This window comes from Schistocerca gregaria, chromosome 7 (assembly GCF_023897955.1).
Source record: "Schistocerca gregaria isolate iqSchGreg1 chromosome 7, iqSchGreg1.2, whole genome shotgun sequence".
In the NCBI taxonomy this organism is placed as follows: domain Eukaryota; kingdom Metazoa; phylum Arthropoda; class Insecta; order Orthoptera; family Acrididae; genus Schistocerca; species Schistocerca gregaria.
This window is the reverse complement of record NC_064926.1, coordinates 275054306-275079967: the sequence shown is the minus strand read 5'-3', so window position 1 is coordinate 275079967 and position 25662 is coordinate 275054306. Positions and strand designations below refer to the sequence as shown.

Here is a 25662-nt window from a genome sequence, read left to right as displayed (position 1 = left end):
AACCATAGCGCCATCTTGTTTCCTCCTTCAAGCTAGACGAGTTTCGTTCTTTGTAGATTTTTCGTTTGACGCTTATTTCGTGAGATATTTGTCCCGGTCACTATCAATGGACCACCCTGTATACTAGCGGCTGCTTATCGTATTCGCATAGCCGAGGGCCCCGCGAATGTCCCTCGATGTCCAGTGGTCGGGACTGCTGTCGCGGAACTCGGAGCCAATTCGCAAACGTGCCGATTACGAGCGGAGAAAGGAATTTAGTCGGCACGCCTTGAGTGGCGTCCCCCTGGGGCGGTTAAGGCGGCTGTTTGCAGGGCGTGCGCGATCACTGCGGGTACTCCGGCGAATGTCAATGGCAATGACAATCACAGTGCGGCCAGCACACTAGACCGCCAGCGCAGTCTACCGCAGCCGACGCTGGAGCCAACACTTCCGCCAGGTGGGTGCCGCTCCTGGATTACAACCTAACCAACACAAACACTAGCTAATATCCACGAGCTATTGTCTCGTGTAAAATTTTAACTGCTCGTACACTAGACGCAACTGCCGCTTAAGTTTGTAACGTGACATCGAGTTATTTGTCTATGGGATCAATTTTGTACCAGTTGGCCTTACATCTCTTATACTGTAATACCAGTTGACCCGTGCTAATAATTCGCAATGTATCTGATCAATCACCGATAGCTAATACAATAGCGGAGAAATAAGTAAATGCAAGTATTTATTAATAAAAGGTAGTACATTTTGAACGGAAATAACAAATCTTAGATTCACTGTCAAAAATCGAGATCGTCATATGCAATATGGTTAATTGTAAAATATATAAAAAACAGATTTTAAGTTTCTCAGATTAATTCTGTTTTTAATATGTTGTAATGCAGTATCAAAATGTGTAGTGTAGAGAGTTGGTGCAACTCCTACAGGAGGTTGCAAGCTTCCTGCCGTATAGTAAACCTGCCGATGAATTTTTAAACAGTATGAGCCACTCCCAGGAATGTCAAACTGAAGTAAGTGACAGAGTACTGTTAAACTAATATTTTCTAGGTAGTTATTAGTATAGTCGTCATTTTGCTCTAAGAGCTTTTGAAGCTCTTCACGAATTTTAGTGGGCTCCACGTAAACCTTTCCATTTAGCTGAATTGTCGGTAAACTCCCCTGCATAAAACCTTGCAGAGCAAAGAACGCTGCTTTGGTCCATGTTACCAAAATTGTGCGTTTGCGCTTTTGTCTTTAGGGGAAAGACGGAGAGAACAATCATATGTATTTGCAAGTTTATGTAGCTCTCTTCTACCACAGATATTTTGGTGGAGGTGAAGTGAGTGAGTTGGTGACACAAAGTCGTCTTGCGCTAACTGTTGCCGTTAAGCATTGAATCTGGGGTCTCCCTTTCGGTCTGCATGTTGTGCCCCGTGGGAATTGTTGGTTCGCTAGTTAATTTTGGGGAGAGGATCAAACAGCGAGGTCTTCGGCCACGTCGGATTAGGGAAAGATGGGGAAGGAAGTCGGCTGTGCCCGTGTACAGGAACCATCCCAGCATTTACCTGAAGGGATTTAGGGAAATCACAGAAAGTCCAAATCAGGATGGCCGGACGCGGGTTTGAACCGTCGTCCTCCCGAATGCGGGTTCAGTATACCCACTGAGCCACCTCGCTCGATCCGTGGCTCTGTGCAAGTCTGAAATACAGGAAAGTTGGCAGACATCTGACAGTTTTAATTTTTTGTAATTACTCATTTGTTAAGAAAAATTAACAATAGATGAATATTCCGGGCTGTATGAATTTGTTTTACCTTTGCTGGTGATGCAGATTAACTGTTTCATGTAATTCAGTTTATTCACGCAGTGCACAACGCTTGCTTACAGAAAGTATACATGCATGCTAATAAAATTGTCAATAGATGGCACCTTCGAAATTATTTATATCGACGTGTACGATCGAAATCACATTCGAGGCACTAAGCTTGAGTAAAGTATCTAAGCAACTACAACAGCTGTCATGCACGTTAGCTAAACAGATTGTCAGGAGATTACACTTTCTACATTGTTTTTATAAAAATGTTTTCTAAATAAAGTTTTTTTAATGCAAACATCAACTTTAAACTATTTGTGTATTTTTCGTCATTAGCAGTGGACAAAATCTTTAAAATGTCGTCTCAATCATTAATCGTAATTAATGTATACGGAGATATAATGTACCGACGAAAAAACACCGTTGAAAAATAACGTATATGATACTCAGACAATTCGGTTTTGCATATATTTCATGTATGTGTACGCCCTGTGCCTTAAAAGTTACTTTGCGGTGGAACCATTGCACATGAGAAATATGTCTGTAGTTTGTTTCACGCTAGCGTCTATGAGAGTATGTAAGTCGTTACTTTTATACATTTTGTTTCTGTCACGTCACCTGTGACTGTATCACGTGGAAGTTGCTATTAGATGAAATGTGCAGACTATCTGTTACGACTATCACATTCACTTATCGTAGCATATGACACACAACTCGCATGTTCTTAAGGTATGTCCACGCGGGGCCTCTCTCCTAGTGCGTAGTAGCAGACACATTGGAAATAGAAGGGCATACACAAAAATTTGTGGGAAGAACGCATATACGCCTGGCGTTCTCGCGTTCACAAGTTACCACATTGCACCATCAGTCTGCTATGGATTCAGTTCTTTCCTTGGGACTTCGTCCTACGTTTATTGAGATGAAAAAGTGTCAGGAAAAGAAAACGCAAAAGCGACTGAAGACAAAGAAGTGTCTAAATAAGAGAGGACGACAAATACAAAGTGACAAAGTTTTGATTGCAAATTTCAGAAGGGGGTCACAGGGAGATTTTAGAGTGTCTGTAGGTGAAACTGCAACCATAAGGCTAAGAATAAAAATTATTTAGTTGTAACCAGCTACTTATATAGAACTTTGAACTATTTCTTTCGTATTTAAAAACAAAGCATTTCAGTGATTATTCCTGAAACTGAGAGATTCTTAAGGGAGGCTCTTAATCTTCATGTGAAGGATAATTAACTTGCAACATGTCATTTGTATTTAGCTTTATAGAAATGTTGCTTACACAACTTTAATGACAAAGTATTATAATAGATTAACATCCTCCGATTCGACAAACTTGGGAATTTCACAGACGCCAGAATCCACTGAAACGGAATTTTTATTTGTAGTAGTTTGCTGAGAAGCTATACAAACCTCATCGTTTCCTTTGTTCAGAAGTCAGACTGTTCAGTGGTGCAATTAAGTCGCCATGGCACGGATATTCGCCCACGGTTTTCGTATACCCATTTTATAAATTTCTGGCTTACTCCCTTCTGTCTTTTTTTTTACTTCGAAACACACGGTATCTTATTGTTTACAGTAATATCATCAGAGACTTTTTATCTAATACTTGACGCTGAGGGCATCATTTCTCAAGTTTTTATTCAAATAATCATTAGAAGCGGCGTTTGACACGAGTTTCCTTTGTCTGTAATCACCTATTAACTTAAGCAAGCTTCCTTTGGAGTCGGCACACATTGTTGCACATAAATCGCTCAACAGCATAACCTGAACACATTAGACAACCAAACACGCATGGTTCCCAGCTGCCTATCACTTGCAAAAAAAAAAAAAAAAAAAAAAAAAAAAACACCCGCAAAGATTCTCACCAAAGCCGAGAAGCAAAGCGCCTTACGCACGGCTCTTCATTTCCTGGAAATTACGTATGCACAAATGTGCAAGCGTAGTTGCGCTGTTGGAAATTTATGCGGATGAGCGAAGTTGGACACAAAAAAGGCATCGTGTGGGTGCACCTTTAAGTTACCAGCCACTATCGATCGCTTCTATGGCCGTCTTTGGGTCTACAACTACAGTGGTCAGCTATGCTGTTGGCTCTATGTGAAACGCATCCGTTCATAGCGTTAATCCCGACTGCTGACGTTACACGAAACAGTGTACTGCCTACCACGGTTAATATTTCGATAATTTAATTTATATTGTGATGTGACAACAGCTAACTTTGTGTAACTACGAATAATTTTTTTAATGATATATCACTGTGTGTGTGTGGGTGTGTGTATGAGTATGCGCGCCCTTGCGTGCGTATGTGTATCATATTTTTAACTTTAGTGACAAATTCACGGTTTCATTATCTGATGTCAATGATTTTATATTCGCCTAACATATTGCTGTAAATGTCTTTAAGTGAATCGGTGACATTTTATTACGCGTGTGTTGTCATTAGCATTTATATCACGTAACAGGTCTGTGGAAGTTCAGTCTTGTAATGTTACTTATGTGTTATTTCAATACCTGATGGTCTGAGACCCGAAACTGGTTGCTAAAATAATTTTATCAGCAGTTAGAGGCGGTAATCATACAGTTTTTTAAAAACTACCTTCTTCGTCTCCCTTCATAGATTAGGCGATATGACTTGTTCCGGTCAAGAAGATCCAGCCATCTTTTTCAAGGTCTTCCCCTCCGTTTTGTCTTAGGGTACTTATTCTATCCTAAGCGTCCTAATCTAATAAGATTGGATGACCAAGAACGAGGTGCTCGGATTAAAAAGGGTATAAGACGGGGATGTAGTCTTTCGCCCCTATGTTCAATCTGTACACCGAGAAAGCAATAATGGAAATAAAATAAAGATTCAGGAGAGGTATTAAAATTCAAGGTGAAAGGATATCAACGATACGAGTTGTTGGTGACATTGCTGTCCTAAGTGAAAGTGAAGAATAATTACAGGATCTGATGAATGGGATGAACAGTCTAATGAGTACAGAATATGGATTGAGAGTAAGTCGAAGAAAGACGAAAGTAATGAGAAGTAGCAGACATTAGAGCAGCGAGAAACTTAACATCAAAAATGGGGATCACGAAGTAGACGAAGTTAAGGAATTCTGGTACATAGGCAGCAAAATAACTCATGACGGACGGAGCAAGGAGGACATCAAAAGCAGACTAGCACTGGCAAAAAGGGAATTCCAGTATCAAAGAGGAAGAAATTTCTGACTCAAATTTTCGGATTTAGGTTATGACATGTTCGAGACGCCTGCTATCATTGGCGATGATGTGGCGCAGACTAATAGCGAAATTCTGAATGGCCCGCTGATGTGTCGGAACGTCGATGCTGTCGATGACCTCCTGAATGGCTCAGCAGCGGTTTTGGGGTTATTGCTGTACACCTTGCCTTTAATACAGCCCCACAAAAAGGAGTCGCATGAGTTCAGGTCCGGAGAATATGGCGGCCAATCGAGGCCCCTGCCAGTGACCTCCGGGTACCCCAGGGCCACAATGCGGTCCTCAAAGTGTTCCTCCAGATCATCAAACACTTTCCTGCTTCGATAGGGTCGAGCTCCATCTTGCATGAACCACATCTTGTCGAAATCGCGGTCACGTTGGTAATAGGGATGAAATCATCTTCCAAAACCTTCACGAACCGTTTGGTAGTCACCGTGCCATCAGTGAATATCGTACCAATTATTCCGTGACTGGACACTACACACCACACAGTCACCTGTTGAGGTTGAAGAGACTTCTCGATAGCAACATGCGGATTCTCAGTCCCCCAAATGCGCCGGTTTTGCTTATTGACGAATCCGTCCAAATGAAAGTGGGCTTCGTCTCACATGCGCCTGCTAATTCCCATCATGCCCCGCGGCCAATCGTGCAGCTTGAACGTCCTAACGCCAACTGTTCAGAAGTTATGACGATTTAATTTCATATACACTCCTGGAAATTGAAATAAGAACACAGTGAATTCATTGTCCCAGGACGGGGAAACTTTATTGACACATTCCTGGGGTCAGATACATCACATGATCACACTGACAGAACCACAGGCACATAAACACAGGCAACAGAGCATGCACAATGTCGGCACTAGTACAGTGTATATCCACCTTTCGCAGCAATGCAGGCTGCTATTCTCCCATGGAGACGATCGTAGAGATGCTGGATGTAGTCCTGTGGAACGGCTTGCTATGCCATTTCCACCTGGCGCCTCAGTTGGACCAGCGTTCGTGCTGGACGTGCAGACCGCGTGAGACGACGCTTCATCCAGTCCCAAACATGCTCAACGGGGGTCAGATCCGGAGATCTTGCTGGCCAGGGTAGTTGACTTACACCTTCTAGAGCACGTTGGGTGGCACGGGATACATGCGGACGTGCATTGTCCTGTTGGAACAGCAAGTTCCCTTGCCGGTCTAGGAATGGTAGAACGATGGGTTCGATGACGGTTTGGATGTACCGTGCACTATTCAGTGTCCCCTCGACGATCACCAGAGGTGTACGGCCAGTGAAGGAGATCGCTCCCCACACCATGATGCCGGGTGTTGGCCCTGTGTGCCTCGGTCGTATGCAGTCCTGATTGTGGCGCTCACCTGCACGGCGCCAAACACGCATACGACCATCATTGGCACAAAGGCAGAAGCGACTCTCATCGCTGAATACGACACGTCTCCATTCGTCCCTCCATTCACGCCTGTCGCGACACCACTGGAGGCGGGCTGCACGATGTTGGGGCGTGAGCGGAAGACGGCCTAACGGTGTGCGGGACCGTAGCCCAGCTTCATGGAGACGGTTGCGAATGGTCCTCGCCGATACCCCAGGAGCAACAGTGTCCTTAATTTGCTGGGAAGTGGCGGTGCGGTCCCCTACGGCACTGCGTAGGATCCTACGGTCTTGGCGTGCATCCGTACGTCGCTGCGGTTCGGTCCCAGGTGGACGGGCACGTGCACCTTCCGCCGACCACTGGCGACAACATCGATGTACTGTGGAGACCTCACGCCCCACGTGTTGAGCAATTCGGCGGTACGTCCACCCGGCCTCCCGCATGTAGACTATACGCCCTCGCTCAAAGTCCGTCAACTGCACATACGGTTCACGTCCACGCTGTCGCGGCATGCTACCAGTGTTAAAGACTGCGATGGAGCTCCGTATGCCACGGCAAACTGGCTGACACTGACGGCGGCGGTGCACAAATGCTGCGCAGTTAGCGCCATTCGACGGCCAACACCGCGGTTCCTGGTGTGTCCGCTGTGCCGTGCGTGTGATCATTGCTTGTACAGCCCTCTCGCAGTGTCCGGAGCAAGTATGGTGGGTCTGACACACCGGTGTCAATGTGTTCTTTTTTCCATTTCCAGGAGTGTAGTTCAACAATTTTCACTCTGTAAGAAACACCAGGTACAGTTGTTTCACCGAATAAGAAAGGCCCATAAACATTTTACTGGATTGTGGCACAAAAAAACATCCCATTTAGGAGACTCTCACTGAATTTGTACCGTCATCTGGGGATTTGCTGACTCCCAGATACGCACATTGTGTTTGTTCACATTTTCTTAGGTGAAATGTTGATTTATCACTGAAGATGACACGATCCAGAAGACCTTCATCATCATCTACCAACATGTCGTTTGCATAGTTGGCACATACACTGCAGTCCTTAGGCTGTAGAGCTTGTAACAACTGCAAACGATAAGGACGTTCTTGGAAGTGTCTCTATAAAGGTCTCGACAGAGACGTCATTGGAATTGTTAAATCACGAGTAGCCTTCCCAGCTGATTTCTTGTGCCTACGAGCGAAAGACTCTCACACTCGTTCGGCACGTTCTTCAGTCACCCTTGATCGTTCTGTTCTCTTCCCTTTGCAACGACAACCGGCATCTTCAAACTGATGACATCATCTACACATGTTATTATCACTTGGTGGACTACAATGGAATTTAATATGGAAGGGACGTTGCATTGTAACAACAGCTTCAATCCTTGCAAACTTTTTTATTCACTAGTCGCCATCTTTGCTTTTTCACTTTCTAACGGAAGAGACAGGAGACAGTGCACATGCACAGATATACAACTGTTGGAATTGGTCTTTCATTTGATTTATTATTTATGAATCTTAAAATTTTATGAATGTTAAAATCTCGATATTCATTTTGAAATACCTGGTAGTTGTTTCCCGGTTTTTGTGAGAAAAGGGAGCAACTTAGTGAGTGATCATTTGCTAGGTGGACTGAAACCTTAGAACATGGAGACAGAAGCTATCTGTAGGTATTACACTACTGGCCATTAAAATTGCTACACCAAGAAGAAATGCAGATGATAAACGGGTATTCATTGGACAAATATATTATACTAGAACTGCCATGTGATTACATTTTCACGCAATTTAGGTACATAGATCCTGAGAAATCAGTACCCAGAACAACCACCTCTGGCCGTAATAACGGCCTTGATACGCATGGGCATTGAGTCAAACAGAGCTTGGATGGCGTGTACAGGTACAGCTGCCCATGTAGCTTCAACACGATACCACACTTCATCAAGAGTAGTGACTGGCGTATTGTGACGAGCCAGTTGCTCTGCACCATTGACCAGACGTTCTCAGTTGGTGAGAGATCTGGAGAATGTGCTGGCCAGGGCAGCAGTCGAACATTTTCTGTATCCAGAAAGGCCCGTACAGGACCTGCAACATGTGGTCGTGCATTATCCTGCTTAAATGTAGGGTTTCGTAGGGATCGAATGAAGGGTAGAGTCACGGGTCGTAACACATCTGAAATGTAACGCCCACTGTTCAAAGTGCCGTCAATGCGAACAAGAGGTGACCGAGACGTGTAACCAATGGCACCCCATACCATCACGCCGGGTGATACGCCAGTATGGCGATGACGACTACGCGCTTCCAATGTGCGTTCACCGCGATGTCGCCAAACGCGGATGCGACCATCATGATGCTGTAAACAGAACCTGGATGCATCCGAAAAAATGACGTTTTGTCATTCGTGCACCCAGGTTCCTCGTTGAGTACACCATCGCAGGCGCTCCTGTCTGTGATGCATTCGTCAAGGGTAACCGCAGCCATGGTCTCCGAGCTTATAGTCCATGCTGCTGCAAACGTCGTCGAACTATTTCTGCAGATGGTTGTTGTCTTGCAAACGTCCCCATCTGTTGACTCAGGGATCGAGACGTGGCTGCACGATCCGCTACAGCCATACGGATAAGATGCCTGTCATCTCGACTGCTAGTGATACGAGGCCGTTGGGATCCAGCACGGCGTTCCGTATTACCCTCCTGAACCCGTCGATTCCGTATTCTGCTAATAGTCATTGGATCTCGACCAACGCGAGCAGCAATGTCGCGATACGATAAATCGCAATCACGATAGGCCACAATCCGACCTTTATCAAAGTCGGAAACGTGACGGTACGCACTTCTCCTCCTTACACGAGGCATCACAACAACGTTTCACCAGGCAACGCCGGTCAACTGCTGTTTGTGTATGAGAAATGAGCTGGAAACTTTTCTCATGTCAGCACGTTGTAGGTGTCGCCACCTGCGCCAACCTTGTGTGAATGCTCTGAAAAGCTAATCATTTGCATATCACAGCATCTTCTTCCTGTCGGTTAAATTTCGCGTTTGTAGCACATCTTCGTGGAGTAGCAATTTTATTGGCCAGTAGAGTATTTGATAAGGACAAGGTGGCCTTCGCGAGGTGTTACACACGATTCGTTCACATTAATGTAATCACCGCTCATGTTCGACGTTGACGTGCAAGAAGCATTCATAGACGGCAGGCGGAAGCATTGGCAGTGGAAGGTACATTAAACGTGTCGGGGGATGCGGAAATCAGTGCAGTCGTTGCCACATAGCGGAAACTGAGCGATCATGGGCATGATCATTGGCTTTAGAGACACTGACGGAAGCATTTCCGAAAAGTTTGTAAACTGTTCGCATGCCGTCCTGGTTAAAGTATACCATGCATGGTGTATCCGCTCATGCTGACTGCTGTGCAGCGGCGACGAAGGCTGGAATTTGCACCCCAGTACCGCAGCTGGATATGTTCTTAGTGGCGACAGGTGGACTTTTCAGATGAATCACGATTTATGCTCCATCGGACAGATGGACGTTGGCGCGTACGGCGTGAAACGACTGAAAGAAAACATCTTGCTATAATCGTCGGGAAGGTCCAGGCAGGAGGGAGGAGCATTATGGTGTGGTGAATGTTTCCGTCGTTCTGGAAGGCACTACCGATCAACTCAAGTTTTCATCTATCCTTGGAGTCCTTGTTCAAGCGTACATGAGGTTCGTTTTTCCTCAGCATGATGGTATCTACCAGCAGGACACTGCAACGTGTCACACAACTCGTAGTGTAGGGCTCTGTTCGAAGAGCACCAGGACGAGTTTGCCGTTCTCCCCTGGCAGACAGCACTGCAATCGAATTTGTGGGTTAAGTACGACCGATCCCCGAGTTTCGGGCACGGTCGTCGAGAGGCCCCAACATTTTCTATCTGTCCTAATACTTGCCAGTAGCCGCGCGGGATTAGCCGAGCGTTCTAAGGCGCTGCAGTCCTGCCTGGACTGTGCGGCTGGTCCCGGCGGAGGTTCGAGTCCTGCCTCGCGCATGGGTGTGTGTGTTTGTCCTTAGGACAATTTAGGTTAAGTAGTGTGTAAGCTTAGGGACTGACGATCTTAGCAGTTTAGTCCCATAAGATTTCACACACATTTTTTTGGAACTTGCCAGTAAGCTGATTCACTCTGCGCGCCGCCGAGGGGCTATAGCGAAATTCGTTGGCGGTAAAATTGTATCTCGCGCGTGGCAAGACCTCTGACCTATTTAAAACGCCAACACATTTCGTCGATTTTGCCTTCGCTTTTATTTTCCGTTAATACTGGTGACGATCTTCCCCCTTACATGCTTTCTGGAAAATGATAACGCAACTTGTTAGGCTCTCGCATGCCTGTCGTAATTTCCAGCACTTGTTTAGCGGGAGGACCAGAGGGCGCGCGCAAATAAGTCGGCGAGGCGTATTTTCTGTGTTTCATTAACACCGTACGCTTAACACTGCATGTCGTTCCTCTCGTAGCTGCTTTGCTCTGAAAGCTAATATCTTAAAGCTGCGTGCCAGTGATTCACGTGGCAAGCACTGTACATCAGAATACCCAACGAGCAGTGCTCATTAGCAATAGGTTATTAAGGAACAGTCGGATAAAAGAGAACAAAACCTGTAATTACTAAATCACAAAAACTGCAGTTTCTTCGGTCGCATTGGCCTAACTCAGTAACATATTTTACAACAATCAAGAACTACCACTAAAATTAAAATGAAATATAAGGTGTGTGAGAATAGTAATGGTCTTGATTTTTTTATCTACCGAAGTTTTTAATTTTTTTCCCCTTTCAAAGCAGTTCCCTTCGGTAATTATAAACCGGTGTAATCGCCGTTCCGAGTCTTCGTATTAGCGCTGTAAGGCTTTAGATGTACAACTTTTAACATGTCTGTCACATGCTTTCGAATGTACTCCAGAGTCCTAAAGTGAAGTCTTTTCAAATTTTGGGAAAGGGAAACAGTCACTCAATCGAAAATCTGTGGGACCATCTCGATCGGGCTGTTATGTGGTCGCCAACCGAGAAATCTAGAGCAGCTGGCCACGGCAGGGCTCCACACCCCTGGCTGGTACCTTCCAGAACCTCTTGACTCTCTTCCTGAACGACTCACAGTGGACTGCACTGTAAAAGGTGGCTATACAGGCTTTTGACTAACAGGTGGGCACATTAATGTGACTGGACAGTGTAGAAACAAATTCCATTATTCCAGGGGAAATTTGTCATGTTTTTGTATGTGTCGCCCTTCCTCTTAGTTTTAGGCTTACCCATTTTTGTTTAAGAAGGAGATACAGTAGTCGGAGAAATTTTATTAGGTGCCTGCAGTGCTCGTTTTCCAATTCAGTGGTCGGATCAGAGAGTGTTTTAAAAGCAGTTGCAGTGCTACAGGCCACTGATTAGTAGTTTAGAAGAAGCGACTAATTTAATCTGGCTCGCCTGTCATAGCACTGTTGGTGACCTTAATTTAACATAATTGTACATGTGTATTAGTGCATAGAAATAATCAGGGCCCACCAAAAACCGTTTCATAGTACGTCAAAGAAGAAATATGTCGGGCCTGGCGGTACAGCAGTAACCACGAAGTCGCGCATCAAACCTCGATCGAACTTTGGATTTTTCAGTCTTCGTTTTAACGTAACCTTCACGTCTCAACGATGTCAGGAGTGATAGAAACGACACGCAGTTCAGAATCCACGTTAAACTGTAGGTCCCCTTTCACCAGGTGGATGAATGGCATAGGTCACGGGCAAGGAAGTCACCTATTTGGTGTCCAATTCAGAGACTCGCCCCAGGCCATTGAGCCACACGAAATTATTATATCACTAGCGAACTTGGCGATGCTTCAAAATAATTACTAAATATATATGGGAATTAAACATATGTCCTAATCTCCTTCCCATCTCCTCTCTGTCCATCTCCTCCTCACCCTCTCTTTGTTCATCTCCTCCCTCTGTCCCTCTCTGTCCCTTGCCAACGAAATCATGATTAGGAATTGAAGTCCTTTAAAATGACTGGGTAAGTTGGTTCGGATTAGAGATGGGCAAAGTTCTTTGGAACTAGTCCACCGGTGATAGCTCTTTTTTGGGAACCGTTCTTTTTTACTCGTTCACCCTTCATTGTGCTTGGTATATGGTTCTTTAAAAAAATTGAAAATTAGTAGCATAGGTGACTCCCTCCAGAAGTAAAGAGTTTTTATTCATAACAGAATTCTGTAATTTTCGCGATTCTGCAAAACATCTCATTTAGCCAACTGTAGCGTTATGTGGCTGATCACACTGAAATATGGTGGCACACGAAAAACCGGCCCCGAGTACAGACTGCTCGCCAATTACACACGATTTGTTGACCGCTACGAGAAGAATAGATAAACATGTAATAATTAAGCAGTGAAGAAATAACAAATAAGCTAATGCAAACAACTTCGGAAAATAGATGACGATTGGTAAGCGACAATGGGCAGTCTAATACTCAAGGCCGATTTTTCGTCCGCCGCTCTGTACCACTGAAACAGTATTGAAGGCGTTATCATATTCTCTTTACAAAATGTGACACCATAAACTCGATCACGAAGCGTGGGCTTCATTCGGTTGTAAGTCGGTCTGCCTTCCATTACAATGAACATGCTGTTTTACCTTCGATCAAAAAAAGACGGAAGAATGATCACTCGTGTGTGCCGTGCCGACGTCCTTTGCATGTGTAATAACAAAAATATCTTACCTTTTTACAAGTATTTCTTCTGCTGTTTATCGAAATAGTGAAGTAAGCTGATACTCCGTTTTGTTGCCTGAAAAGATGTATGTATTACGTACCACGTAATTTTTATGTAATTTACGTAATTATAAAATACATTTTAATTACTAGTCGTGGACGCTGAATAGAATACGAAAAGAACCAGAGTTCAAAAAAGGTTTGAAACAAATCTAGAATGGATGTGCGAAGCGAACGAAACGGACAACAACTCGATACTGACCTAACTATGAGCAGTCGGCAGTGGAACTGCGACGAGTGGCCACGCGAAGGAGGACGAGTCCGGCCGAGCGAGACCGAGACCGAGACCGAGACCGAGACAGACGGGAACCGGACCGAGGCTGGGACGAGATCGCCCGCGTGCCGTTCGGGAACGAGACCGACCGTTTACCGTTCCCGTGAACTATAAGCAGACAGCCGCGACCGAAGTGAACTATATAGACCGTTCCTTAGAATTCATTCCTCGCTCGTTCCGTTCAACTTGGTGAACCGTTCCTTTGCAGCCTTTAGTTCTGAGTTAGAAGATGGCCGCCGAGTAAGTGAAGCCAGAAACTATTTCCAGAAAGTTAAGTGATTTAGACAGGAAGATAATTTAGTTTAACGCCGATAACAAATTAAATACGTGCATTAGTCTATCGTTTAGTCTTGCTGTTGAAGGTTTGACTTTTCTTTGCGTATTTTTTCGGAAACACGAAAAGATCGTAGCTTCGCGAAGTCGCGCTTAGGCTTAAATTTTGTAAAAGTGTTTATGTCTTGTTTCACGGTAATTTATCTAGTTTCTCGGTAACAAATAAGTAAACTACCGTAAATAGCGTATAACTTCATTGTTTTAATACAGATTTCAGAAAAACAGCGTAACTTTATATCAGAAACTTGCTTATATACATTTGTTTATAGGCCTAATGCTCGTAACGTTTTTGGAGAATCAAACTTAAAGTATCTCGTTTAATTGTCCTTTTTTTCATTCCATCGAGTGAAATATATAATAAATAGCGTATACCTTCATTGTTTTAATATAGATCTCAGAAAAACAGCGGAATTTTAAATCAAAAACTTGCTTATATACGTTTGTGAATAGGCTTAATTCTTGTAACGTCTTTTTTGGATTTTAGATAATTTGATTTATTCTAGCTAAAGTATTATTTTTGCCATGAGTGAGAAGTGCCTGACTTGCCGTAGAATTGTTAGTTCCTGGGTTTGGTGTGATGGATGCAGTAGTTTTTTTCACTGGGGGACTGCAGTGGCGTGGGTGTCGGGGAAGTGGATCAGGCTCATCAGTGGTTATGTAGGATTTGAAGCAGTGATAGGAAGATAGTGGAACAGGAGGGGAAAATTTCTGCCCTTCAGGATGACCTAGATCAGGCTAGGGAAGATCTGGACAGGTTAAGGAGGGAGAAGGGCAAAGAGAGGTGGGAAGTGGCAACAGGTAACAGAAGGAACAGGCCTAGAACTAAGTCTGACAGTTTTGTGGTGAATATCAAAAATAAGTTTGAGCTGTTGCTTCAGTTAGAAACTGATGAGCCTCAAGCAGAGCTAGGTGTAGACAGGACACAACAAACTTTCAATAGGAAATTGAAAAAGAATGTAGTAAAGTCATCGAAAAGGAAGAAAGTTTTGTTGTTAGGCAGTTCTCATGCCAGTGGTGTAGGCCAACTTCTGCAGGAGGCATTAGGACCAGAATACCAGGTCACAATTTTTTTCAAACCAAGTGCTAGTCTGGATCTGGTGACAGAGGATTTAGGTTCACTCTATAAAGGACTTACCAGGGAATACACCACGTTATTGTGGGAGGGCCAGGGAACAGCATCGACAGAGATCCCTTGTACAATATAGAGTGTGACCTGGTAAATATTGCTTCGGCATCGAGACACACCAATGTTGAATTTGTATCTGTACTGAGACGCCATGACCGGCCTCATTTGATCTCTTCTGTTGGGAGAGTTAATTTGGAGTTGGAACAGCTGCTTGGGTCGGCTGCGGGGGCTCATATTGGTGTGGTTTCTGTTGATTCTCTCAGTAGGTGAGACTATACCAGGCACGACCTACATCTCAACAGAAAAGGGAAGGGGAAACTGGCTGGGGTAATAGCAAGAAATGTAAGGGGGGAGGCACTGCCATGAATGGTAAAATACCAGTGGTTACAGGTGTTGGAGCAGCACCTTTTTTAGGATAGGTAGGACAGAAAGATGTCAAGTTCTACGAGAGGTCAGGATTGAAACAAATCTTCAGTTCACGAAAGAAATTAAACAGCACAATTCTAGCACATTGGATCACCAATCACAGCTGTCAATTATAAATTTTCACCAATCACCAGAAATTTTATCTCCACCAAGTTGTATCTCAGTCCTAGGTAATTGCATTGATGAATTAAAGTCACCCAACCCAGTTGACATAATATGCCTCTCTGAACACCATGTGACCACTGGCATAGGAACTAGGCCTAAGCACAATGAGAAACTCAGACAGGAGAGTACTGCAAATGTTAGAATAAGGAAAGGTTCTCATAAAAGTATAATTAAAAATAATGTAAGTATATTTCACCAAAATATTGGGAGTTTAAAGAATAAAATAGATGAGCTTCCGGTTTGTTTAGAAGATTTAGAAGCTGAGGATGAAATAAATGTACTATACCTGTCTGAGCATCACATTGTTACTAATATGGATAAGGTAAATGTAAGTGGATATAAGCTCTCTGCACATGTAATGAGAGAAAATATGGAGAAAGGAGGAGTTGCCATATATGTAAAAAGTTGTCATTGTGCAATAAGTATAGAAAGAAAAAGTTTTGTGTAGAGAAACACATAGAAACATGTGCCTGTGAGCTTAAATTAAATAAAGGCACATTTATAATTTTAACTGTATATAGATCCCCATCAGGAAATTTTCATCTGTTTCTGAAAAATTTGGACTCCTTGTTGTGCTATCTGTCAGACAGGGGGAAGCAAATTATTATTTGTGGGGACTTCTATGTTGAGTCTCTGAAAGAGGGTAATAGGAAAAATGACCTTGAAGTATTACTCGGTTCTTTCAATTTGACACCCGTTATTGAGTTTCCTACTCAGGTGATAAAGGATAGCAGCTCACTGATAGATAACTTCTTTATAGACCAAGATAAGTTTAACCAGATAAATGCTCAGCCTGTTGAGAATGGTCTTTCTGATCATGGTGCACAGCTAGTTACAATATATGACATAGCTTCATTCAGCAATACTAAACAGTCCTCCAAACTAGTACATTCAGTCAACGATTTAGCAATTGCAAATTTTAGGGAAAGCCTACAGCAGTTAGACTGGGATGAGGTGTACCGTGAACCTGATGCCAATTTAAAATATAATCTATTTCATGACTTTTTGTAAATGCATATGAAAACTGCTTCCCTAAGAAAATAGTTAAATATACTCGTAAGAAGCCTTGTAACTAACCATGGCTTACTAAGGGTATAAAAATATCTTGTAACCGGAAAAGGAAAATGTATCTGACAGCAAGAAAGAGTAGTGACCCAGAGACTATCAAACATTATAAAAACTACTGTGTTATATTAAGAAAAGTTATTAAAAAATCCAGAAGTATGTGTATCATGTCTGAAATCAGCAACTCTGATAATAAAATTAAAACAATTTGGAATATTATTAAAAGAGAAACAGGTCAACCAAGAGTACAGGAAGACAATATTACCATCAAATTGAATGAAAACTTTACGAACAAAAAGTCAGAAGTTGAAAATATTTTTAATAATCATTTTCTAAATGTTGTGGATATAGTAGGATCCAGGTGTTCATTAGAAGATGCTAGGCTGTTAATGGAAGAGGCCATACCTATGCAATTTGATACAACTGAAATCTCACCCACTTCTCCCTCTGAAATTAGGAAAATAATAAACTTGTTTAAAAGCAAAAACTCACATGGAATTGATGACATTTCCAACAAATTACTGAAAGTTTGTTCTCAACAGACAAGTAAGATTCTCAGCCACCTGTTTAATAGCTCTCTGGAATAGGGCATTTTCCGTGATAGACTGAAGTATTCTATGCTTTGCATAAAAAGGGGGATAGATCTAATGTCAACAATTACCGTCCAATCTCCCTTCTAACAGCTTTATCCAAAAATTTTGAGAAAGTAATGTATTCAAGAGTAGCTTCACACATCTGTAAAAATGAAGTACTAAAAAATGTCAGTTTGGTTTCCAGAAAGGTTTTTCAACAGAAAATGTCATATATGCTTTCACCAATCAAATTTTGAATGATCTGAATAACCGAACACCACCCATTGCGATTTTTTGTGATCTCTCAAAGGCTTTTGATTGTGTAAATCAAGAAATTCTGCTAGACAAGCTCAAATATTGTGGCACAAGTGGGTCAGCGCACAGATGGTTCAATTCGTACCTAACTGGACGAGTGCAGAAAGTTGAAATAAGCAGTTCTCATAATATGCAACGATCAGCACATTCCTCAAACTGGGGAACTATCAAGATTGGGGTTCCACAAGGGTCAGTCTTGGGAAATGGAAAAAAGAACACATTGAAACCGGTGTGTCAGGCCCACCATACTTGCTCCGGACACTGCGAGAGGGCTGTACAAGCAATGATCACACGCACGGCACAGCGGACACACCAGGAACCGCGGTGTTGGCCGTCGAATGGCGCTAGCTGCGCAGCATTTGTGCACCGCCGCCGTCAATGTCAGTCAGTTTGCCGTGGCATACGGAGCTCCATCGCAGTCTTTAACACTGGTAGCATGCCGCGACAGCGTGGACGTGAACCGTATGTGCAGTTGACGGACTTTGAGCGAGGGCGTATAGTGGGCATGAGGGAGGCCGGGTGGACGTACCGCCGAATTGCTCAACACGTGGGGCGTGAGGTCTCCACAGTACATCGATGTTGTCGCCAGTGGTCGGCGGAAGGTGCACGTGCCTGTCGACCTGGGACCGGACCGCAGCGACGCACGGATGCACGCCAAGACCGTAGGATCCTACGCAGTGCCGTAGGGGACCGCACCGCCACTTCGCAGCAAATTAGGGACACTGTTGCTCCTGGGGTATCAGCGAGGACGATCCGCAACCGTCTCCATGAAGCTGGGCTACGGTCCCGCACACCGTTAGGCCGTCTTCCGCTCACGCCCCAACATCGTGCAGCCCGCCTCCAGTGGTGTCGCGACAGGCGTGAATGGAGGGACGAATGGAGACGTGTCGTCTTCAGCGATGAGAGTCGCTTCTGCCTTTGTGCCAATGATGGTCGTATGCGTGTTTGGCGCCGTGCAGGTGAGCGCCACAATCAGGACTGCATACGACCGAGGCACACAGGGCCAACACCCGGCATCATGGTGTGGGGAGCGATCTCCTTCACTGGCCGTACACCTCTGGTGATCGTCGAGGGGACACTGAATAGTGCACGGTACATCCAAACCGTCATCGAACCCATCGTTCTACCATTCCTAGACCGGCAAGGGAACTTGCTCTTCCAACAGGACAATGCACGTCCGCATGTATCCCGTGCCACCCAACGTGCTCTAGAAGGTGTAAGTCAACTACCCTGGCCAGCAAGATCTCCGGATCTGAGCATGTTTGGGACTGGATGAAGCGTCGTCTCTCGCGGTCTGTACGTCCAGCACGAACGCTGGTCCAACTGAGGCGTCAGGTGGAAATGGCATGGCAAGCCGTTCCACAGGACTACATCCATCATCTCTACGATCGTCTCCATGGGAGAATAGCAGCCTGCATTGCTGCGAAAGGTGGATATACACTGTACTAGTGCCGACATTGTGCATGCTCTGTTGCCTGTGTCTATGTGCCTGTGGTTCTGTCAGTGTGATCATGTGATGTATCTGACCCCAGGAATGTGTCAATAAAGTTTCCCCTTCCTGCGACAATGAATTCACGGTGTTCTTATTTCAATTTCCAGGAGTGTATATTTTAATGACTTGTCATTCTATATTCATGAAGAGGCAAAGTTAGTTCTCTTTGCTGATGATACAAGTATAGTAATCACACCTGACAAACAAGAATTAACTGATGAAATTGTCAATACTGTATTTCAGAAAATTACTAAGTGGTTTCTTGTAAATGGACTCTCACTGAATTTTGATAAGACACAGTACATACAGTTCCGTACAGTGAATGGTATGACACCATTAATAAATATAGACCTTAATCTGAAGCATATCGCTAAGGTAGAATATTCCAAATTTTTAGGTGTGTCCATTGATGAGAGATTAAATTGGAAGAAACACATTGATGATCTGCTGAAACGTTTGAGTTCAGCTACTTATGCAATAAGGGTCATTGCAAATTTTGCTGATAAACATCTTAGTAAATTAGCTTACTACGCCTATTTTCTCTCATTGCTTTCATATGGTATCATATTTTGGGGTAATTCATCACTGAGGAATAAAGTATTTGTTGCACAAAAGCATGTAATCAGAATAATAGCTGGAGTCCACCAAAGATCATCCTGCAGACATTTATTTAAGGATCTAGGGATATTCAGAGTAGCTTCTCAGTATATATATTCTCTTATGAAATTTGTTATTAACAACCAAACCCAATTCAAAAGTAATAGCAGTGTGCATAACTACAATACTAGGAGAAAGGATGATCCTCACTATTCAAGATTAAATCTAACTTTGGCATAGAAAAGGGTGAATTATACTGCCACTAAAGTTTTTGGTCACTTACCAAATAGAATCAAAAGTCTGGCAGATAACCAACAAGCATTTAAGAAGAAATTAAAAAAATCTGAATGACAACTCCTTCTACTCCAAAGAGGAATTTTTAGATATAAATTAAGAAAAAAAGAAAAAAAACAAACAAAAAATTATTAAAAAATAAAAAAACATAAAAAATAAAGTTGTTATATTAACTTAAGTATGTCGTTAAATGAACTTAATTATGTCATGTATAGGAAAATTTGACTCATTCCACAGCATTACGAAATATCGTATTCATGATCCATGGAACTAGTATTAATCTAATCGCGAATGACCCATCTCTAGTTTGGATCATTGGTATTCAGGGTATGAGAGACCTGTTCTGTTGGATTTGTGTCGGTAGTAACTTCCGTGACAGTATGTCACATAGTTTTAACCATTAAACGGATAGGATTTCAAAGTTTCAGACGATTCACATTTCGTAGCAGTATCATAACCCAATAAGCCGTTAATACAAACTTTACTGTCCTCTGTTGCAACCGACTACGAGGAAGAAAACAAAACAGAAAATCATTGTATATACAGTTTTTATTTAAAATTATATGTGTATATGTATGTAAATAAGAGAGAATATATGGGAGAAAAGATCTAACTGAATCGAAATTGCCATATCCAGTCAAGATTAAATATTCTCTCTACTTCCACAATCATCAATTATTTTGATTCCCAAATACTACTTTAAGTGTCTCAGTTACTAATCTAATTCACTCAGCATCACCTGATTTAATTAGACCACATTCCATTATCCTCGTTTTGCTTTTGTTGATGTTCATCTTATGCGCTCCTCTGAAGACACTGTCCTTTCCATTCAACTACGCTTCCAAGTCCTTTGCCGTCCCTGACAGAATAACAATGTCATCGGCAAACCTCAAAGTTTTTATTTCTTCTCCATGGAATTTGATTCCTACTCCAAATTTTTCTTTTGTTTCTTTTACTGCTTGCTCCGTATACAGATTGAATAACATAAGAGATAGGCTACAAAATTGTCGCACTCCCTTCTCAACCACTGCTTCCCTTTCCTGTCCCTCATCTCTTATAACTGATACCTGTTTTCTGTATAAATTGTAAATAGCCTTTCGGTTCCTGTATTGGATCCCTGCCAACTTCAGTATTTGAAAGAGAGAGTTCCAGTCAACATCGTCAAAAGCTTTCTCTAAGTCTACAAATGCTAGAAACATAGGTTTGCCTTTGGTTAATCTATATTTTAAAGATAATTCGTAGGGTCATTATTGCCTCACATGTTCAAACACTTCTATAGAATCTAATCTGATCTTCCCCAAGGTCGACTTCTACCAGTTTTTCCATTCGTCTGTAAAGAATTTGTGTTAGTATTTTGCAGCCTTAACTTACTGAATTGATAGTTCGGTAATTTTCACGCCTGTCAACACTTGGTTTCTTTGGGATTGGAATTATTATATTCTTCTTGAAGTCTGACGGTATTTAGCCTGTCTCTCACATCTTGCTCACCAGATGGTAGCGTTTTGTCAGGGCTGGCTCTCCCAAGGCTATCAGTTGTTCTAATGGAATGTTGTCTGCTCCTGGGGCCGTGTTTCGACTTAGGTCTTTCAGTGGTCTGTCAAATTCTTCACGCTGTATCATAGCCCCCATAACATCTTCATCTACGTCCTCTTCCATTTCCATAATATTGCTCTCAAGTACATCGCCTTTGTCTAGACCCTCTATATAATCCGTCCACCTTTCTGCCTTCGCTTCTTTGCTTAGAACTTGTTTTCCATCTTCATATTCATACAAGTTGTTCTCTTTTCGCCAAAGAACTCTTTAATTTTCCTGTAGGTAGTACCTATCTAACCCCTAGTGATATATGGGTGACATGTAAGAGTAATTTCTGTTAACATTCTTTTATACACTTCATCATATCTGTTAGCTATGCAGGTGGTCTGAAATGTTCTGAGAGATGTCATTAATAACAGGCTAATAAAATTAGATTTTACATATTATTTAGATTAAAATCCTCATCACTGCTGACATATGATTATTATTGTAATAATGTGACACGTTCTATATCATAGAGATATACTCACATCAAGAATATATGGAGCTGAAAAAATTAATCAAATAATCAAATCAAAAGGGGGATATGTCAACTGGAGCTACTTTTGAGATAATGAGATAAAACTGTTTATGTTAATATTTATTAACAATTTTAACCTGAAATGCTTTTTAATGAATAAGGGATTATGGTATGACTGTGCATAAAATAGAAACAAATGACTGCAAGCAAAAATAGTCATGTTTCCCGCAATTTGTTTGGTAGACTTAGCCCCTTCTTCGAATGAACAAGACACAATAATGATTTGTTACACTATTTGTCAATTAGTAAACTTTTGGTACCATTTAAACATAATATTTTATAAAGTGTACAAGAAAAATAAATGTGTTCAGTTAAAGAGTGACATATTACCTTCAATTTATTTCTTGGGCTTAGCACCTTCTTCAACTGAATAAAAAAATGTTTTATGTATGGCACTATTTGTGTACAAAACCACACTTTAGGCACTTTGTTAATATAATTTTATATGGTGCAGTATATTTAACAACCGTATTTGCATACAACACTGTAATATTTTACGCATCGTCGTCCGAGGTTGTTGGCCATTCCAAACTAGAACATAAAAATCACACACTTCACGGAATGTAATTTATTACTTTCCTAATCTTTTCTAGCTTCTTTGCATTAATCGGTAAACGTTCTTCTGGATATGCTGGTGTCATACACAGCTAGATATTTAGAACTGATGGCAAGTGAAGTGGAAACAAATGTCTAGATAACCTATCAATGTATTCTCTTGTTAAGACAGCTTCAGGTTTGCTGATCAAATGATGAAAATGAGACAATGTTGAAGCTGAGTTTTCTGTCGTTAGGTACATTCCTAGAAACACTTTATAATGACAGGTATGTCTTTTTATAGCAGAAAGGCCACCAGAAATTTGAAATCAGAAACGTCCCTTGCGTTCTCCATGGTAGCTGTAGACTTTCCTTGAGTATGTGCTGAAAATATCATTACTACTTTTTTTTAAGTGTAAACTCTGTCGGATTTCTTGGTTATCGTCCTTATTGATCGATATTGTCTGTTAGATGGTAGGTAAAAGTAACAAAAATGGATCAAATGGCTCTGAGCACTATGGGACTTACCTTCGGAGGTCATCAGTCCCCTAGACTTACAACTACTTAAACGCAACTAACCTAAGGACATCACACACATCCATGCCCGAGGCAGGATTCGAACCTGCGACCGTAGCGGTGGCGCGGTTCCAGACTGAGGTAGAAGTAACCCCGTAAGGTCAAGAAATGTTATATTAGTTTGAAACCTCCAACATCTATAAGTGACAGAACGAATCTTACCATTGAATGATTCTGCCCTGGCAAGCATCTGAAAACAAATGTAACTCTGTTACCTTAATTGGTATTTCACTATCAGTACAGCCCTTTATAAAGAAGCGAACTTCAGCACAACCCTTTTTCGCTTGACATTCTTTGTCAACGTTGTTGTTGTTATTGGTGTTGCTGTGATTCCGAAGACTGGTTTGATGCAGCTCTTCATGCTACTATATTCTGTGTAAGCCTCTTCATTTTCGAATAATTACTGCAAACTACATCGTTCTGAACCTGCTTACTGTATTCATCTCTTGGTCTCTCTCGACGATTTTAGATGCTCCAATATTAAACTGCTGATCTCTTGATGTCTCAGAATGTGTCCTATCAACTGATCTAATCTTTTAGTCAAATTCCTTTCCTTCCTGAATCTGTTCAGTACCTCCTCACTAACTATGTGATCTACGCATTTTTAGCAGTCCTCTGGAGCGCCACATTTCAAAAGCTTCTATCTTGATGTTGTTAAACTGTTGATCATCATGTTTCACTTTCAAGATCGTCATGTTTCACTTCCAAACATGGGTACACTCCAGGCAAATACATCCAGAAAAGGCTTCCAAACACTTTATTCTGTATTTGATGGTAACAAATTTCTTTTCTTCAGAAACGCTTTTCTTGCCATTGCCAGTCTACATTTTATGTTCTCTCTCCTTCGTCCATCATCAGTTACTTTACTGCCCAACTATCAAAACTCGTCTACTATTCTAAGTGTTTCATTTCCTAATCTAATTCCGTCAGTATCACCTGATTTAATTCGTCTGTATCCCGTTACCCCTGTCTAGCTTTTGTTGGTTTTCAGCTTATATCCTCCTTTCAAGACACTGTCCATTCTGTTCGAATGCTGTTACAAGTTTTTTTTTTTTATGTGTCTGACAGAATTACGAGGTCATCAACAAACCTCAAATAAACGTAGAAACCGGAATTTTCAGTTTTAAATTTACAGACGTTTACCCAAAGTTATCTGTTGTAAAATACTTCTTTGACAGGAATTTTTGGCAGTGACAGATCTTGCACTAAAACAAAACAAATGGTTGCTACATATTCTGCACTCTTGCTTCTTCTTTCAGTTTCAATGATCTTCCCGTAATTTTTTTTTTTTTTTTGCTTCTCCTTTTGTGCACTAAAACTTCACATTTACAACTTATGTCTATTTGTGGCCTTCCAAGCTGTCATAGAAATACTTCGCATACTTAGTATTTATACGTTATTATACTTGTTGGGTACTACTGTCTGAACAGAGAACGCATTACTTCCGGAGTAAGTCTAGAAAGAAGGTACATTACGTCACTTCCTTCATAATGACTTTCTTTAAGAGAAAACTGCAAGATATGAGTATGGATTTTAAGCAGTTTTTGTCCTGGGACAGCTCTTGGATGTGGAGTTTTACATCTCTCATCTGTTAGTGACTTTCTAGCCATATTGAGTTTACGAGTCGTGCAACACGTTTTCTTGTTGTTCCAAGCAAACTGACAAACGCAGATTTACAATTTTTTGTGATTACCATTAACCACAATGGAATGCCTGCTTTGCTGGTTCGTTGTCTTAACTGGTATGAGTCAGTAAAGCTTTGGAGATAAACATCACGTGTTTTTATTTATTTTCATTATGAAGAGCGAACGTTGCTTATAACATCTTCTTGTGCGATAACACTGTGCTTTCAAAGCACTGCTGACGACATCCACGAACGTAAAGTAAACAATCAATGGAATGCAACAGAATTCTAGGCTATCGTTTCCTTTCAGTTACGTGCCAAGCTATCAAATGCGCTATAATACAATCAAACAAACGTTTCAGTTTCCTGTCATCGAGTTGTTATTGTACTGGGTTTCAGATGAAAAGTAAATATTTTCAAATTAAATATGAAACCATACATCAGACCTTATCCTATTACTTGCATTGCTCTCGTGTTTTAACTGCACACTCATAAAGCTCATTATTTCTTACAGTTGGTTGTCTCTTGGGCTTCAGAAATGTATCCTCAACTATAGCAGCCATTTTTAGGCAGTTGCTTAGCGATAAACAAAGAAAACAAGACTTTGGCATGGCTGAAAAATATCGGAAAGTGAACATGCGATAAGTATGTCATTTGATGAAGGTAGCAGTTTCCCCCCTCTGTGAATAACTTATAACCTTCTTCACAAAATTATTCAAGACGACTATCTCATGTATAAGCACGGGATCCGAGATGATGGATATTGTTGTAGATTGCCGTTCTACCATTAGCTCGAATTTCTGAAAAAGTGTGATTAACAGCCTTTTACAATTCCTGATACAATTGTTAACTGCTAATGACTCACCAAGTACATCAACAGGGCGACAGAAAATTAGTGTGCACAGATGAACCTTTTATGGATTTATGTATGTATGTTGTTGTTGTTGTTGTCTCCAGTCCTGAGACTGGTTTGATGCAGCTCTCCATGCTACTCTGTCGTGTGCTAGCTTCTTCATTTCTCAG

General features: G+C 42.0%; 1 protein-coding gene across 1 annotated transcript in view; it reads left to right on the top strand.

Annotated features, from left to right (window-relative positions):
- Positions 1-398: 398 nt before the first annotated feature.
- The window catches only part of LOC126281457 (cytochrome P450 6l1-like), a 181373-nt gene continuing 156109 nt past the window's right edge, over positions 399-25662 (top strand). Inside the window, exon 1 of the mRNA XM_049980442.1 lies at positions 399-436. The gene's annotated coding sequence lies outside the window, so the exon portion shown is untranslated. The remainder of the gene's footprint in view (positions 437-25662) is intronic.